The sequence below is a fragment of the Callionymus lyra genome, chromosome 6 (genome assembly GCF_982586985.1).
Source record: "Callionymus lyra chromosome 6, fCalLyr1.hap1.1, whole genome shotgun sequence".
NCBI classification, from domain to species: domain Eukaryota; kingdom Metazoa; phylum Chordata; class Actinopteri; order Syngnathiformes; family Callionymidae; genus Callionymus; species Callionymus lyra.
In genome coordinates, this window is record NC_141823.1 from 8,855,778 (window position 1) to 8,872,728 (window position 16,951).

Here is a 16,951-nt window from a genome sequence, read left to right on the forward strand (position 1 = left end):
TAAAAAGAACATTATTCAAATTAACTCTCGAATATTCATGGGGTTTATTCATGTGTGTGGTGCAATCCCCATATTGGGTACATTTAAGAATAAGAAAAAAAACGAAAACTAAAACATTTTTCGTCTCATGCCATTCATCTACTCTGATTTTGCTTTAAAATGGTGAGAAATCTTTCCCGAAGTACAGTTATTTTCAACTTTAAAACTTCAATCAGAAATAATAATTAAAGAATAATTTGTATCTGGCCATTTAAAAGAACATTGTTTTAAAAGTAATTAATTATTTCTTCTTCCACTATTTACTTGCACACAATTGTTACTAAACAAATTCCACTTGGTAAAATGCTAAATGTCACTTGAAGTTTCTTTAATAAATAGTCTCTTGAGAACCTCCTGCATGTATGGTAAGATGGTGAAATATCCGTTGCTTTCTTTAGGAAGGGGCTGAAAAAAACAACCAGAAAGAAGATAACATAAATAATACAGGATGATATGAAAATGAAAACTAAAATGGATCAAATCTGGTATAATTGTAAGTGAAATTAGACACAATGCCGACACAATACACTTTCTTCGACTGAGCAATTATTAAAGAAAAGCTTCATGTTAACTTCAAAAGTATTTTAAAGCATGTAGAAACTTTATCAGACTATTCTTATATCTGTTTCTTATCTTTATTGATTCAAGCAATGGAGCATCCATTCCCTTCACACTATCCCTCTGAGTTCTCTCTTTCCATCGGGACAGAGTTCATTCTTTTTTAAAGCGTTCCTGGAAGTTGGAAGTCTGCGATTTCAATTTTACTTTCGCTTGGTTTCCAGTTTGTGATGGGACTCTGTCCACTCACGGTGGTTTTGATCTTCTTTGTCTCCCAGGAAAACAGGAAAGTGAAGGGAAAGATGTTAGAAAGTGAGAGGATCTCGGACTTTCCCCCGCGGTGCAGCTTTCCTCGGCACAGCTCGGGATATTTTTTCAAATATATGTGGATTCTCGGCGTTTACCTTTCAAAGACAGTCACTCGGGGTAAATCGAAGAACTAGATTTGAGCTCTAAGGTCTCCGGCTTGTTTACTCTAAGATCTAGAGTTGAGATACTTGAGACTCTCGCTCCAACATCTGGTGATGCGCGAGGAAAGAACACGGATAAAAGGGGAATTGAGAAGCGAGAGGACAATAGAGCCCTGTGCAGAGCCCGCGGGATCTCTAAACGCTGCATATGCATGATTTTTAAAAGAATCACAAACTAGACTCAGCCTTAGAATTCTGCTGATTTGTGCTACACAACTTTCATCCACTGATGCGTGACCATGTCTAACATCATGCATAGCTTGAACTTTGTGGAGGTTATTTAAGATACTCGGGCTGTAGCTGTAGAATATTTCAGTCGTCAAAGATTCTACTGAGATTTTTTGGTTGATTAATCTGATAATTTTTGATAATTTCAGAGCTATGACAAGTTCTCTATGTAAAAAAAACAACATGACATTTTACTTTTTTACTTAATGGCCAAATGGTTTAATTTTGTTTTTCATTCACAACACAAATGGTAAATGTAATAATTACTCAATATCTTCCAAGTATTTTTAATATGGAAAAACTGATCCCAGCGAATCGACAATGAGTAAATCACGGTGTAACAGTTGCAAGGAATGTCGCAGAAACCTCAAGCAGAACCAGACTCAGTGTTTATGGCCTCCTGCAGTGACTGAGATCAAACAGATGGAGAAAATAGTATTTAGTATCATTATTACCATTTGTTTTAGCCCTAAAAACAACTTATTAATTCTACCATTTTCCTAAAAGTTTAGCCACATTCCTCTTTTTATTTAAGAATTCCAGTCACCACCCAAACGGCAAACTTAATCCTGGAGGTGCGACTATTGTTGAGTGTAGTCTCTCTTTTTTTTTTAAGGGAATTTGAGGGTAAAACTGGAATAAGTAGGAGGGGGATAATGATGGGAGAGATGAAGACGAAGGAGGGGAGCGACTCTGATGGTAAAGAGGGTTGCTTTATTGAAAGGGGGAAGTCGGAATCAGGGGTTGGGCGTGTGGGGGGGGAGGTTGGCCTGTGCGGCAATCTCAGTGGATGTGGCAGCCCTCTGTGGACCTCCTCGCGCAGACACCACGGCTAATGAATCAGACCTGGATTCTACCAGTCAGAAGAAGTACGTCTTCACGTCTCCGGGCTCGCCAGAACAAAGCACACCTCCATAAATATTTGAGTGTTCTTTTTATCTCAATGCTAACACCGCTCAACACAATTTTTGTTAGGCAGACATTGAAAGAGCAATATTGGGAGAGATGGAGTGGGGGTAAAGGAAAGGAGACAAAAAAAAGTGTGTGTTCTTTGGATTTTAAGCTTGTCTTGTGTAATAGTCCCGGTGGATGTGGAGTTGCGTTTCACCGTCTGCCCCTGCACGACTTCAAAGTAGGAACTTGAAAGTTCAAACCTCAAGGTAGAAGCCCAGGTCAAGTCCAGCACGTGGTACTGAAGTCACTGCTGATTCTCATTGACTTCCCAATGTGAAATAAACCCTTCAGAATTGACTTGATTCTGTATTTTGATCCGTATCATTTCTGGATCCTGGGTTTTTTTCAAAATATTAACTGTTGAAATATAATAAATACTTTCGTCAGGCTACTGACATTCTTGGTAGTATGGGTTTGTGGTATCCCTTGTGTTGCCTGTGGGTCAAGGTGAATAACCACCGGGTCATGATGACGCAGAGATAACACAAAGATTGAAAATAAAATAAATAAAATAATTGTGCAGCTTCTTAAAACAACAATAACTCACCTGCTGTCTTTGACCACACAGAGAGTACAGTCATCTCCCACGATGCACTATACCTTAAGTGATGGTTTCAGGCCAGCACGAAGTACGTTGTGATATATTTAGCTGTGAAGTTAAAACCACACTGAACTTTTCGACAAGCCACTTCGAAAGATGATCTTTGCCCCCTCGCTATAGACCAAGACTTTTCTCATCGAACTCATCCCTTGGTTTGCCTCTGGGTAAAGGTGGATGACGTCAACCACTGTATATGTATTTATGTGACACAAGGTTAAATCGATACCTGAAACTACTATAAAGATTGTGGAAAAAAGGTTGTTTTTTTTATCTTGTGAAACATCTTTAAATCGATATAGATGAGTCCTAAATTTTATCTTTTGATCTATGTTCTTTGTATTTGCACTTTGTCATCCCTTGCACTTTGTTCTTTTTATTTGAACTTTGTTCTTTTTCTTTTTCATTTAACAAACACTAAATCAGCTGTTTTGATTGACAGCTGACTTCAAATAATTCTTACTATGGTTCAACCATCACAGAAAGACCAAAAATCAGGATCTAAATGTCAACTCTGGACTAGTTACTTCAGCCACCATTTTATGAACCAAGTTAAGGAAAGTTAAAATGGCCGTGTTCCTTCAAAAATACTATTTATCATTTTTAACTTCAGCAAAGATAGTGTGATCACTGACATGTATCATGAAGTAAAACGTACATCACAAATACATTATTGATAAATTGATCATTATTCGATTTTTAGGAAGATTTGAAATAATGCTGTTCAAAGTACCATATGAATCCTTAACAAACATTAGAAGATTCAAGATGCTGCAGTACAGGATCCTGTTCTCTCTGAAGTTTGTGGTGCAAGTGTTTCTTCTCTCGTGTTTTTACTGCTGTCATGTTTTCATTACAAATCATCGGCATAGAAAAAAAGCGACAATGAAACCGCTGCAATCAAATACCAATTACAGTTGCTTGAATAATGAATTACAATAACTATAACTAGCTCAGCAGAATAAATCTGAAAATAAGGCTGTTTGAAAAAGTTTCAAACCACTTTAAGACACACAACTACACACAGATTTTTGCTTCATCCACTTACTGAAATCCTGTAGAAGCTTTCGAAAAGTGTATTTCTTTTTGAGCCAAGATCATGTGATGATCTGATGTTCCACTACACACCGTAATATCATATCAGAGGTCATATTATAATATAATATTGCATGTGACATTTTGTAAATTCAACATCTGGGACATATATAAACTTTGAAATATTTTTAATTGTCTAACTCTGTCCTCTGGAGCTCACAAACTGAATTTTGAGGCTCACAAGGGATTTAATGACATAAAGTTGGGTTAAAACTGAATTAAAAAGGTAATTTAAACTGAATTGTCCAAACTAGATGAAGTCAATGTTGGAATTGCAACACAAGACAGTGTTTTTAATTATCCTCGAGCGAGGGAAATCTTTAATATCCAATAACTATCTGGAAACTTCCAAAAATGAGTTTTGAAACTGGAGTTTCTATCGTGTTGTGAGGTTAGTGTCTTTGACAGAAGAGACAAAAAGTGGCTTTATTGTTGAATAAGTTTCCTAAGCTAACAACATAAACTGATGTCACATCCTGTTCATACGTCCTGTTTAAGGACGCACAATTTCAGAATGTTCGGTAAACACAAAATTAGTTCAGTCAGCAATGTGTCTATCATTTTTGAGTTTAATAAGTTGTTTATCGTGGGGGTTAAATTCTAAAAAACGTGCTGCATTAACCCTTGTATTATCTCTGGGTCAAGGTGACCCGTTCAACTTGACCCAGAGGCAACATGAGGGATACCTCAAACACATTTATTGTCGGGCCTTCGGGTCACCTTGACCCAGAAACAACAAAAGGGTTAAACAAAATTGGCAACACTAACAGACTCAGTGACTGATTAATTCCTCGTGCTATTAGAAAATATAATTCTCAATTTGGGGGCAGAAGCACGAAAGTATGATGTTATTCTATTATATGTTAATCGTTGTTAGATCGTTGATTCATGTTTTTAATACTTGCACTTTGTTCTTTTGTTTGCACTTTCTTCTTGTTCTGTTTTTATGAAACTTGCTGTGAACTGGAACCTCCCAAAGGAGATCACCAGAGGAATTACTACAGTCTATCTAATCTAATCTAATCTAATCTAAATCTGTGAAGTAGTGACCATTTCATTTTTACTTGTTTGCTTGCTAACTCAACACTGCATAAGAGGCGCCATCTCTCTCTACAACCCTCTCCATAACTGTGACCTGAAAAGCTCTCATGATGCTTTGCCGCCCAGCCAACCGATCACAGCTGCCGATCATCTTTGACATAGCAACTGACTTAGCATTTAAGTACGGTGTTGTCACGCCCAATCCGCCATTACTAAGAAGAACAGTGTGTAGAAATGCATCATGGGAATTCACTGATTATCTGCTGTTCACTAAAATCCCGACGAGCTTTTGCCGTTCCTGACTGCCGTTTTATGGTCCACTGTATATTAATCTACGTTTAGTTTCACTGTGCAATTTTGAATCCCCTTAATTGTGTGAAAAAAAACAACAACAAAGTCATTACAATCCACCGTGAAGCGCACACATTAGAGTAATTACCGGCCAACAATAGTCGCCGTCGCTCAAAGTAAAACTGGACCGGGAGCGCCGCCCGAAACACAAAAGCAAAGACAGTCCTGGACATCCCCGTCCCAGACACGTCCATTAATGGCTTCTTTGTACTCGGAGATGGAGGAGCAGCGCCTTCACCTGCGTGCCCTGCCAAGAGGAGCGGCGACATCAGGAGGCCTGTTTCCGAGGGCGGCGGGGGTGTCTGCGAGGGATGGGCAAAGGTGCCGTCAGGAGATCCCGGGGCAAGCGGCCGTGGGCATTCATTTGTAAAAAGTCATTCAGAGGGAAAACGCCGGGCATCCTTTATTTATTTGTGTCTGAAATATTTATCTGTCACACGGGCCGTTTTATAATGGGACTGTCAGTCTCCTCTGCCCACTCAAGGGTGCGGACATGTTGCCCTGAGCACCCGCTGCGAATCTCCCGTGAATAATTGCTGGAATTTCACATTTGGGAACGTTGCACTTTGACCCGGGAGCTTGTTGTTTTTCTGCATCAAGTGAAAGGTAGAATGTTTTAAAGTATTTACCTTTGGCTTTTTTTTTATCCATCTCTCTCTCACACACACACACACATGCATACGCTCCAATTCGAGTCTGAGGATAAATAATTCATCCCTATACTCTGAGATGAAAACCCAATCAAGCTGAAAATCCCTGTCTTGCTGCACCTCTGAGCCGGCTGGTTAATGTGATGCTCACTGTTCTAATGTGCTGTTGTGTCGACAGGTCGCTCTTCTAAAGGAACGCACACTCCCCAACATTAATGGGAATTTTAATCTGTTGTAATCGCCTATAAGAAAGTCTGCCGGAGAGTTGTAATGCTCGGTGAATGACAGGAGCCTCTACGTTTTTCTGGTGTTTTGCCATCGCGGCTCTCCCCCCCCCCCTTGTGGGACACGTTTAAAACCCTGTCAGGCAGATAAAGAGACTAAGCAAACAACAACAACACAAATATGGTTGTTGACAGCTCGGAGTTGGCTGTGAAGAGGGGTGGGCCAGGTGGAAGCGTACCTGACACTCTACATCTCATCTGTTTGCTCAAATCTCCTTAGCAAACATCGAATGTCTTAATGAATCCTTCAGATTTCTTCCTGGTGTTGCTGCTGGATTGTGGTCGGGTGAAGTAAACCTGCTGCATGTTCACTTCCCCGAACAATTCTCTACAAATGTGACGCATATTCTAGATGTAGTTTTATTTAAACCAGCCACTTACAACAAAAAAATAGAAAACGTATTGCCTCATTACTTTGAAAATCAATGCCTAAAAGTATATATTTTTAATTAATTGTTAAAAGTATATCTTTAGTAAAGTTTAACTTCTGCTTTTTTGTGTTTCCGTACATACTTCTCATTAATATTTATAAATATATGTTATGTTTTCACAACCATTGGTCATGTATATCTTCACCTATTTTCACGTCATATTTTTGTAAAGTTTTGGTTTCCCTTTTTAATAATTAATTGACTTTTTCCCTATAATTTCACTATAAATTTATATAATTTCATGAACAGGCGCGATCGCCTCACAGCATGACGGTTGCCGGTTCGCTTCCAGGTCGGGAGGGAGGCTCCTTGTGACTTTTCTGTTTGGAGTTTGTATGTTCTCCTGGGATCCCGTCCAGGGTGTCCCCTGCCTCTCGCCCGAAGAACCTGGGATTTGTTAATCCTGGGATGCTCCAGCCCCCCCAGAGACCCTCATAAGGGATTTAGCAGAATTGATGCAAGAAATAAGTTCACAAACCATAACCATGAACAGTAACATGGATAAGGGACCTTGATTTCATCACCACAATCTTGAGTGGATCATGGTTGGTTGAACCGTAGTGTTTTAGAGCCATACAAGTGACATCAGTGACAAAATTTCCTGGATCCACTCAGTCATGACAACGAAACACAATTCCATTCCTACTGTCCATAATATTTAAAACTAGACAATTCCCCGCAGAAAAAAAGTTGGTTGTGTCCTTTGTCCTGTGATGAAAAAACTATGAAAGCTACAAAAGAGTCAAATCCAACATTGATCTTTTGGACTTTTATCTACATTTTAAAGTTTGAATGGTGTTTCCTAGGAAACGTATTCCAGAGCAAGAGACGTTTAAAAAACTTTGGAGATTTGCGACTTTTTTGACCTCGTCCCATTCATTCCTTATGGGAAATTTATTGCACTTTCTCTCGGACTTACGTGCAGGGCGTGAAAAGTGCCAAAGACGGAAAGAGGATGAATAATAACAAGAAGCTACTCACAGCCCACCAAAAATGAATTGTCTGTTGTAAATTACTGTCATCTCTAACTGGGTCTGATGTAAACAACTGAGCTTCCTTGACATAGTGTGCTTTTTTAGTTTACATATTTAACAAAAATTGTATACATTTTTTTTGTTTTGTTTGTATTGTTTTGCTTATTTTTAAGTGAAGAAAAAATGTATCTAAGATATTTTTCAATTTTATAAAAATTAAATAAATAAATACAATGTGTGATAAGGCATTCTATATTGGCCAAAAATCTGTAAACGCAATCTAAAAAAATGAGCTTTTAGGAATAGTCTCTTTTTTTCACTTATCCATAATTTATTATCTTCTCAACTTCTCAAAAAATTATATTATATACATATATAACGAGTTTATGTTCAAGTTTTTTTCTGGAATTGATTTAATTTATGATAAAGTTAATTAAATCACAAATACATTTTTAGTAAAATCTGCTGGAATTTCAAACTAAGAGACCAATAGGGCACATGTTTGCTTGTTGTATATGCTTTAAAATAAACTATTAACCCCAATAAAAGTGTACGTCAGTCAAACACACGTTAACCAGGTGAAAGATTCTGCTTTTTATAAATTGTTTATTTTTAGAATCAGATATTCCGATCACTGTTCTGTAACTTTGTGTTCCCAGATAAACATAAATACTGAGACACCACGATACAGGAAGTGTGCTAAGACATACGTCTTCATAGTTTGAGCGTGAAGTCGGACAGACGGTGTCACACACGCACACACACACACACACACAAACACATGCACCCAAATGCAGTTGCTGTAGTGTGTGCATGCATAATTGAGGCGCCTTGTTTGGAGAGTGCATGTCGCCACCACATCCTGAGAAAGAAGCTTTGAATAATGAAAAGTGTCACCTATGCAAAATGCAGGAGATGAGCATCCCTGCCCCTGAATGTGCTTTGTGTAGATCAGGTGTGTGGTTGTGATGTGATGTGTGTGTGGTAACGTATTTACATGTGCGGGTCCAGGCGGAGGTGTCAGTAAAGGGGTGTCTGTCTATGATGATGGTGCTGGGAGGGTCCTTTGTCGCCTCGCCACGAGGACACGGAGCCATATGGGAGTGGACGGCGATGACAGCTGAGGCCCTGTCGTCTCGTGTCCACCCTCCCACATCCTCAAACTCACCCCCCCTTCTCTGTCTCCCCCCCCTGAGTGACAGCTCTTGTTTTGCAACAGAGCCCAGACGTGGTCCAGTGTTGGCATGTCTTCATCGCGGCTTTTGTGCTGATGATGAGGTCTGAGGAGGAGGAGGAGAGAAGGTTGTTGGTTCACGTCACATTCGTGTCGTGGTCGGATTCACACTCACAAGGCCTTTGTAATGTGTGATGATTATACTTGCATCGTTTTCGCCCTCATCAACCTCATCTTCATCATCCTCCCCATCACCCTCCTCATCCTTATCATCCTTCTCCTCACCCTTATTATTCTCCTAACCTTTATCTTCCTCCTTATCCTCATCCTCTTCCTCACCTTTATCTTCCTCATCAGCTCTATCTTCCTCCCCATCACCCCCCTCATCCTTATCATCCTTCTCCTCACCTTTATTATTCTCCTAACCTTTATCTTCCTCCTTATCCTCATCCTCTTCATCTTCCTCACCTTTATCTTCCTCGTCAGCTCTATCTTCCTCCTCATTATCCTCTTCCTCATCCTCTTCATCTTCATCTTTATCTTCCTTCTTACCCTCCTCATCTTCATCTTCCTCACCTTTACCTTCCTCCTCATCTTAATCTTCATCTTCCTCACCTTTATCTTCCTCCTCATCTTAATCTTCATCTTCCTCACCTTTATCTTCCTCGTCAGCTCTATCTTCCTCCTCATTATCCTCCTCCTCATCCTCTTCATCTTCATCTTTATCTTCCTCCTTACCCTCCTCATCTTCATCTTCCTCACCTTTATCTTCCTCCTCATCTTAATCTTCATCTTCCTCACCTTTATCTTCCGCTTCAGCTCTATCTCCCTTCCCATCCTCCTCCTCCTTATCTTTCTCACTTTTATCTTCCTCATCCTCCTTATCTTCCTCCCCATCATCCTCCTCCTCCTCCTCCTCCTTTTCTTCCTCACCTTTATCTTCCCCATCAGCTCTACCTTCCTCCCCATCCTACTCCTCTTCCTCACTTTTATCTTCCTCATCAACTTCATCTTCCTCACCTCTATCTTCCTCATCCTCTTTATCTTCCTCTCCATCTTCCTCCCCATCCTCCTCCTCCTCATTTTCCTCATCTTCCCTCTCTTTATAAACATCCTCATCTTTGTCTTCCTCCTCAGGCTTTATCATCCTCCAAATCTTCCTCATGATCATCCTAATTATCTTTATAATCCTTATCATCATCACCACCATCCTCCTCTTCATCTATATCATGATCCTCTTCATCTTAATCGTACTTCTCATGCTCCACATCTTCATCACCAACACCATGAGCTCATGTGTTCCTCGATGCCAAACCAATTAAATCTAACATTTTAAATTCCAATAATCAAAACCAGAAAATGTTATTGTCAGTGTTTTAAACACAACATGGTATATTTTCGTGGTGGCAGTTCAGAATAAAATAATGAAATAATGTCAGTGTATTGTATTTAGATACTCATTTATTAGACACACATGTTGATGAACTCTACCTTTTCTTCCAGCAGGAATACACAGAAAGGACACTTTTGACTGGACAAACGCTGACGACATGTGCTGGTGAGTTACCATTTCACTTTCTAATGTAAGAGACTTTCTTTCCTCTCTAGATCCTCTGTAAATGGCTGATATTCAACTGAGAAAATGGTTGAATATTGAGATAAACTATCAAGATATTTGTCTAATTTTTCTCTTTCTATTCTCTTTATAAAATAGTGTTTATTGTTGGTCTTCTTATGCTTGAGATGTTTGGGTTAAAATTCCATGAAGTGGGCTTTGATTTGTCTGGGGAACCTAACAAACATTTTGCGTTGCACTTCATATAGACCTGATGTTCTGTTATATTTGTATTTTCAAATGATTTTTACAAAAGAATAGACCAATGTTCACCTCTGCTGGTGGAAAATAAAAGGATAGGACTCATCTCAAAAACACCAAAATATATGTGACAAGAACTGAAGTCAATAAAATTAATCATTGACTAAAATTCTACAAAAATGAATGATAACAAACACCAACTCAATTTTGGCTGATATTTAATCAATTAATTGATTAAAGTTCATAAAACAATAATTAGATATAGAATAAATACTTATTCTCTAAATCTACTATATTTAAATGTGTATGAATCATTAAAAAAAACAACTTTCTTTCTATTTTTTTGATGAACAGGAAATGATGATGAAAAAAAAAAGTCCTAAATACACATGATGATATTAATAGTTAAACCAGTAATGAATGGTATTCCTCTGACCTCATGAGGGCCACAAGTTGCACCCAGTCCAACTTCAAGACCGTGTTTAACAGTTTATAAACAGTGCTAAACATCAACTTAAACATGTGATTCATAACACTTCTTTGTCAAAGCATCGAACACTTCATAGAAGCTTTTCATCTTTTCTTTTTACTTCCCCTAAATAACAACCCAAATGAGTTTTTTAATGAATCCGAACGCCAGTCTGATGATGAAGTCCTCCGTCTCCTTCGCTATTTAATAACACTTCCTCACTGTGTCACACACACACACACACACACACATTACACACAGTCGGCGGGCGATAAATCAGCCGTGCTAATTGCCAGCTGCAGTGAATATTGAAGGATTTGTTTGAAGAACTCATTTATTCCTGGAATGAAAGTGCTACATTTTGGCGAGTCCTTAGTGGGCTATAATAACAACACATCCTCTTGATGCTACCCCCGGAACAATGCTCCCCCCACCTCCCCCAATCCCTGGAATAAAAAAAAAAAACACCACCCTGTAAGCACAGACAAGACATAATATCTAATTAAGTTTCAGCGCCGCATTTTCATTTGTTAATCACTTAAGTGCTTCAAGGATAACCTGATATCCAAAGGTCTGGTCCCAGTTGCCCAGAATGTCAAAATGCAATTATATGCATGATTAGCCTGACCTGTTTCTATAGCATCCTCCCTCCCTGCCTCTCTCTGCTGCTGCTGCTGCTGCTGGCATGTTTATTTTGATGAGATTAGGTGTTGGAGGAGCCCCCCCACCGTGTGCAGCAGGCATGGCACCCTCGTCTGGTTACTGTAGGAAGTAACAAAAAAAATCCACCACAAAGGAGTGGGATTTTGAAGGGCCAGGTGGGGGGCGGATAATCTCTCGACATCTCTGTGGCCGCCCGAGCGGGAAATATTGTGAGAAAAGGGAGAAAAAAATAAAAATAAAACAATTTGAGCTTCTTAAAGGATAATATGATCACAAATTATTAATCAAATCATCTTCATCTGAGAAGGGGGGTGGGTTAAAAAGGAGGAGGGGGGTTCTGAGCTCTACTTTGTGGTGCTTAGCCGAGCAACAATCCTCTAATCTGATTGTGTCCAGATAAGGCGGCTTTAGCCTTTCCATTGTGCCGCTTTGATTAAAGGGGGTCAGGAGCTGCACGGCTAGCCAGGGTGGTCATGAGGACAGGTGACGCACGGGTCGTGCACACGCGTTTTTTTACAGTCCATCCCTTGGTGTCGTAACGGTTTCGTTCGTGAAAATACTCAAATTAAGAATTACTCGGATGCAAACTGTCACAAGATGATCCACCAACGTGAGCATGAATGTACGATAAGATAGTTTTCCTTCTTTTTATACTAGTTGTCATTCAAGCAAAATAGTTCAGAACAGAAAATATATATTTTTTAGGAATGCACACTATTAAAACACTCATTTTATGTAGCCCCTGAAATATTTGGATAGGAATATATCAATCAAACCCTTTCTCCCGCCCACTATTCACTGACGATACAGAGGCAACAATACGATATATTGTGATATTGTAGTAACAAGGGTATATGTGTAGTATTGTCGAGTACTTGACTCTGGTGTTGCAGGATTTACAGACCATATGACTCTTGATGAAGTCGTCACTGCTTTCATTTTTTTTTAAACCGAAATATGTCCAAAAATAAGCTGTAAAGGCTGCTGGAGTCCACTGTATCCTCTCATCCTCAGTATCGCCAGGATATCACAGGATTTAATTGTTCCTTATAGCTGTGGAGGACATGATGACTCCTGGAAGTTTAAATGTGATGTGAAAAAGTTAATTGTAAATACAAAAATAGATTTATAGACAATGTAGTGAAATATACATTTATCACAATAAATTCTCAATAGTATCACTCCAAGAGGTACATGGTATTTCTCTGAGAGGCTCAGTAGTATTACTTAGCAAGACTCCATGGTATTACTTTGCAAGGCTCCATAGTATTACTCCTCAAGGCTCCATGGTATTACTGCTTGAGGCGCCGTAGTATAGCTGCTCGAGGCTTTGTAGTATTAGTGCTAGGCTATAAGTTAGTGTATCATTGCTACATAACTTTGGAGGTGTGATGTCAGGGAACTTTTTTTGTCATAGCTACTAGTAATGACAGTTTGATGAAGCTTCATGAAGCATCCTAAATAGTTATAGTGCCCAGTAGATGGCACCCTTTGCTGGATTTTCTTTAGGTTTGATCCCATCTATAGTAGAGTTGTGGCCTAATAAGTTGCAGGGTGGAATCCCATCTCTGGATAACCTACTTTCTGTGTGTCCTTTAGAAAGACCCTCAACCCTGGTTGCTAGTGATGTTGAGCTGGGGGCGCTGCGTCGCAGCCTACGGCCATCATTCAGTTTTTGTATGTATGTGAATGGGTGAAAATTGGTGTAAGTTGCTTTGGAGAATAATTAATATCCAAAATCAATATATATTAAAACTATAAATCACATGGTTTGCTATTTTTTGCTATATTTTTTTTCTACAATTATGATGCAAACTTCCTAAACATTGAGGTTTATTTACTTTTTATTTTACCTTCTTACTAACAAAACAGGACAAAGACACTGACCCATCATAATAGTTTAGCTTCATCTGACATGTTTTATCTTGTTTATTGTATTCATGTAAGCACAGCATCAACAAAAATACATTTTAAGAAGACAAGTTAAGATGGAAAACATAATCATTTTATAATTGTTTGCTTGTCCCATGTATATATTTATATATATATACATGGGACATGTACAGTATATATATATATATATATATATATATATATATATATATATATATATATATATATATATATATATGTATGTATATATATATATATATATATATGTATGTATATATATATATATATATATATATGTATATATATACATATATATATACATATAGTTAATATCTGAGAATAACAAGTCACGACAGGGATGTTCAGTAATGGATCCATCAGATTAAATAAAAGCCTATAAATTAAAATCCCAGCTAGTATCGCAGCAGCTTCAACATCACCTACATTAACACACATAAACTAAACATGCTTTACAGCCAAATGAATGTGAATTGTCATCCTCCACTTACGGCGTATCTTTTAATTTCAATAACCTTAATGCGATAATGGTGTCATAATCCGGCAAAACACATGAGATTCGATCGCTCCATAAAGGGACGCAGTTTGTATGAGGTTCTCTAATTTGATTTCACATGGACAATCAAACACACCATGATTGGAGGAGCACAATCCCTGTCAGAGCTTCTCAATGTCACCGCTATTATATCGCGCCTGTGATGTGCGCCTGCTCTGCCTAATTGGGTGTGGATTTGAGTTAGGAGTTAATAGATTTGAAAAGGAATATTTGAGGAAGTGTGCATTTTGACAAAGGCTGCGGGCCCGGGATGTATGGAGTCTATGTGTCTCTGGAGAGTGGCGTGGTGTCCCTGGGTAGCCCATTAGAGTGGTACCCCCTTTTTTTTTTTTTTTCCCGACCACCCCCCACCCCTCACCTCCGGCTACAGGGGCTCCCCGTGCCCAGGGAGAACACAGCAGCCAGACGCAAAGTAGAATATTCATGTTACATTACCGTCTATCTGATACTTTTGCTTAAACAAACACACACAACAAGCGTTTACACAGTAAAACTCACCTTGTTGACCGCTTTAAAAAAAGTCGTTTTTCAACATCAACTTTAAAATGAGATTGATTGATTGTAAATTGATTGTTCAGAGATTCACGTCACTTAAGAGACATCAACCTTCCATTAAGTAGTATCATATGGCGGTCCGTGGAAAGGAAAAGAAAAGTAGGAGATGAAAAAGGAAACTATAAAATAAGGAAACAAAGAAGGAAAACAGTAAACAAGTGAACAGAATAATTAACCAGAAGTTCAGCGTGGAAAGTATGAAAAAAGGAAATGATGAAGAAACAAGGAAACTTGGAAAAATGGGAATGAGGAAGGAAACAAGGATACAAGATGGGAAACAAGTAAGCTGAATAGTAAACTTTAAAAGCAATCATGGAAACTAGGAAGACAAGAAATGGGGCATTATATAGGAAATAAGGAAAAGTAGAAGTAAAGTAGGGAACATGCTGGGAAACAAGGAAATGAAATAAGGAAACCAGATAAGTGATGAGAAAAACAAGGAAAAGGTAAAAATAATTACAAAATACAAAACTTGGAAACAATATATGAAATAAAGAATTTAGATGAGAAAAAAGGAAAAAGAAACAAGGAAACTTTATAGGAAACAATGGGATGAAGAAGGAAACAAGAGAGGAAATAAGAAATTAAAATAGGAAATGTAGCAAGGAAAGATACTATGAAACAAGGAAATTAAAATGGCAGGGAAACAAGGAAACAAGGAAAGAAAATAAAAAACAAGGAAATGAGGAAGGAAAAAAGAAAATGGGATAAGAAATAAGAAAACAATGAACTAACAACACTAAATAAGCAAACGATATATGAAATAAGCAAACAAGATAAGATACAAGGAAACGACAAAGGAAAATAAGAAAGGAAGGAAATTAGTAAACTTTATGGGAAACTAGGAAACAAGGAAATGAGTAATGAAACTTGGAAGCAAGATGAAAAAAAAAACACTAAATAGGAAATAAGGAAACGGAATAGTAAATCAGAAAACAGTCATGGAATTGAGACAGGAAACACTGGAATCTAGATAAGAATCTTTTTAGTGACTCTCAAACCCATACATCATGAAAGGTCCATAAAAAGGTTTATTGAGAAAGAGACGATGATTCAATCCTTTTTAACTATTTCATGCAGCAGAGTGAATTTCTTTAACTACCATTTATGTAGTTACGAGTTTATGAACTTGTCAGTCAATATTGAAACATAAATGTTACAGTCGAGATTACGGCAGGATATATAAAACTGCCATCAAGTTTTTAAACAAAGTGGATTAACTGGACTGCTCTTCTGATTTACAGTCAAGTGGATTCATGAGTCTTTTTGATATATATACTGTATATATAGTAGATGGATAGAAGCATGGATGGATACGTAGATACATAGATAGATAGGTAGATAGGTAGATATGTAGATACGTAGATATGTAGATAGATAGATACGTAGAGAGATATATACGTAGATAGATACGTAGATAGATAGATAGATATTTAGATAGGTAGATATATAGATACGTAGATATGTAGAGAGATAGATACGTAGAGAGATACGTAGATAGATAGATAGATATGTAGATAGGTAGATATGTAGATATGTAGATAGATATATAGATACGTACATAGATAGATACCTTAGATAGATACTTAGATAGATACGTAGATAGATATGTAGATAGATATGTAGATAGATGCGTAGATAGAAAGATACGTAGATAGATACGTAGATGGATACGTAGATAGATTCGTAGCTAGATAGATATGTAGATGGATAGATACATAGATAGATAGATACGTAGTTAGATAGATACTGACACACAAAGACAGGGGGGATATCTATTAGTATTTATGTTTTTATATTTAAAAACAAAAAAAGCTAAACTTGTGGAATATCTGTTTAAAACAAAGAATAAATATGGAAATATATGTAAAATTTAACATAAAAAAAATTGAAAAAAAAGTTTTTGGGTTATTCCAACTATTTGGAAGATTACAAAGAAAATGTGAGCCAACATTTCATGACCCTGTTGGTTAATCTTTGGCCAGCACCGGTCTTGTCCTTACACCATGTTCAACTCAAAATGATGAAATTCCGAACAGCCACCTCGGCCCCCGGACTAGTGTTGACTTGATGTTTGCTCAGAGGCTGTTGGCAGAGCCAGCGCTCTGAGCTGCTGTGGGCTCTGAAGCTTTGA